At 38.7% G+C, this 2,846-nt stretch overlaps 1 pseudogene; it reads left to right on the forward strand.

The window, feature by feature from the left end:
• The first annotated feature begins 1,000 nt into the window (after positions 1-1,000).
• LOC137735637 (large ribosomal subunit protein uL14x/uL14z/uL14y-like) lies at positions 1,001-2,600 on the forward strand (annotated as a pseudogene).
• Positions 2,601-2,846: the final 246 nt, after the last annotated feature.

The following is a 2,846-nucleotide window of genomic DNA, read 5'->3' on the forward strand; positions in this document are numbered from 1 at the left end:
ACCGTGTAGCCGTGTTATGTTGCCCAAGGCTTGCAGTTTGTTGCAGGGCCGTGCCTCACACAACTAGCCCACACATGTTGGGTTGTGATTTTTTTCGAACCTAATGTCCTATTTTTGGCATTCCCACTTCATAACCATACTCCTGTAAATTTTGGGACGTTATTGGTTAACGCTTATCAAACTATAGTTTTATTGTCACTTAGCCCAAAGCTAAATTCAAGCTAATATGATCGGAATGTCATTATTTTGCTTCCATGATCGACCCCGCATGGTCCCAATCTATTGAATTAATTAAAAATGACCAGCAGTGCATTAATCTGACAAGACATCCAAAATTATTAGCTTAAAGCTCACTTTTGGACATTAACGATTCACTAATTTAATTCTTTTCTTTGAATCGTTGACATCATTTCGTAGTCTCGAAACACTAACACTTGAGTTCCTGAATCAACTCAAATCCACTACACTTAAATCAGCATACTGCATTCTGTGTTTTTACAGGAACCTCTCTTTTATGAACTAAACGTTCATAAACTAAGCCCTGACTTGGTATTGAGATGATTTAAAAAAAAAAAAAGATATTAACAAAAGTTGAGAAAGATTTTGATGTTTGCTAAACACTTAAAACTAGCTTTATTTCAAAGTTTTAAATGAAAAAAAAAGCTAAAAATAGGCAGCTGCAAAAAGCAGCTTCAGAAAACAGCTTCTTGTGAAGAACACGGAGCAACAGTAGTTTTATCAATGAAAATTTCAATTCGCCAACATTGCCCTCCTTTTCCTGCCTACCTCACACTTTCAGACTCTCTCTCGGACGCCCTCTTCAAGCTTCCACCAAAAACCCAAGCGATTCTCGTTCCTTTTCGACGAACCCGAATCGAAATCAGGATCTGTTAATCGCAGCAATCTCACGGCACACTTCTCGTTCCTTCTCGTTCCTTAATCGCAGCAATCTCACGGCACACTTCTCACTCTTGACATCTGAAGCCTCTCTGGTGCAGCTATGTCGAAACGAGGTCTCTCTCTCTCTCTCTCTCTCTCTCTCTCTCACGTTTTAGTATTTCTGGGTCTTTCAAAGATTCAAACTCTGCTTTCTGATCCAAAATTTTCTCAGCAACCAATCAGAACTTGATGGGTTCTTCTGTTCGATGTTAAAAGTTAATTAATTTGTTTAATTTTCGATTCGTTTAAATTGCAGGGCGTGGAGGGTCCGTCGGAAACAAGTTCCGGATGTCGCTGGGTCTGCCGGTGGCCGCCACCGTGAACTGCGCAGAAACACCAGTGCCAAGAACCTTTACATCACCTCGGTGAAGGGAATCAAGGGTCGCCTCAACCGCCTTCCTTCTGCGTGTCAAGAAGGGCAAGCCCGACCTCCGAAAGAAGGTCTTGCCGGCCGTCATTGTCCTCCAGCACAAGCCGTGGCGCCGAAAGGAGGGTGTTTTCATGTACTTTGAAGGTAGTTAATTGTGTTTATATTGGATAAATTATGTTCTTGATATGAATATGAGGGAAAAAAAAAGAAAAACCTGAAAGGATGGTGCTTTCGTGTAATTTGAAGTTTGCTAATTGTGCTTTTTATTGAATATATTATGTTCCTCTGTGATGATGTGAACATGTTTAGAGGAAGATTGAAACTAATGCTTGTAGCAAATGTGGAAGTTTTCGGGATGTCGGCTTCTAGAGTTAATTTGATTTTGGTAGTTGGACTTTGTAGTGCTAGGTTCTCCTGCATCACCTTGTTTTTGTTAATATTGTTTGGGGACTAGATGTGGGCAATTGGGGATTTTGGAATTTGAATGGTTGTTTAGGATGATTACTCTGATTGATTATATACTTTTTGTTAACATACGGTGCGTTTTATTTCAGTATAAATTTGACATTAAGCTGACCATTTTTGGTTCGGACAATGTAGAGAATTTAGGAAGAAGGTTGTAAATATTATGCGTTGCAGTATTAGTTTAGCTCATTTTTTGAAAACTGAAGTGTCTCGGAGTGCTGTTAGTTTAAGATATGCTCTTATGGTGATAAAATGGTTCTGCTTCTCAAGGTTTCTGACCATGATTGTTCTTGTGATACAGATAATGCTGGTGTTATTGTGAATCCGAAGGGAGAAATGAAAGGTGTGTAGCGATTCTATAACATCTTCGCCTATTAATAACTTCAATATGATAATATACTATTCTGTGGTTTCAGAGCTTTATAGAGCCTTGAAAATACTGTCCTAGTCCAAAGTAAGGTTGTCTTAGTTTCAGCTGATTTGAAATTACTTGTCTGCCTGAAATGCAATTACGTCATCTGACGTTACTTTTGTTAATTTTTAACGTTGTAGGACCATCATCTTAATAATGTTCTTCATTTCACTTGCACTTATTATACTGAATACTAACTCATATTTTCTTGGTATTGTTGTAGGGTCTGCAATCACCGAACCTATCGGAAAGGAATGTGCAGATCTGTGGCCTAGAATTGCAAGTGCTGCCAATGCCATCGTTTAAGTTCTTCACTTTCCTGTCTTTAGGATGTTTTTGCTGGTTTTCTGGATATTAAATTCACTATCATGTAGACTCTGTTATGATTATGAAATTGATCCTCTTTCATTTAAATGTCTGCTGGTTTTCGGGATATTAAATTTTCACTATCTTGTCTGAGTCCATTTCTTTCTCCTTTTTCTTCCCGACCCTAAACCCTACACATGTTCTTCTCAGAGCAATATGATGACGCCACAAAAAACTTCCGCGTCCTTCATTTCATTGTCATTGCTTCAATGGCTCTTCATAACTACATACAGAGGTATTTTGAACGTGACCGTCATTTTGATGACCCCAAGGACTTTTGTGAAGAGAGCAATA

Source organism: Pyrus communis, chromosome 5 (genome assembly GCF_963583255.1).
Source record: "Pyrus communis chromosome 5, drPyrComm1.1, whole genome shotgun sequence".
NCBI classification, from domain to species: Eukaryota; Viridiplantae; Streptophyta; class Magnoliopsida; order Rosales; family Rosaceae; genus Pyrus; species Pyrus communis.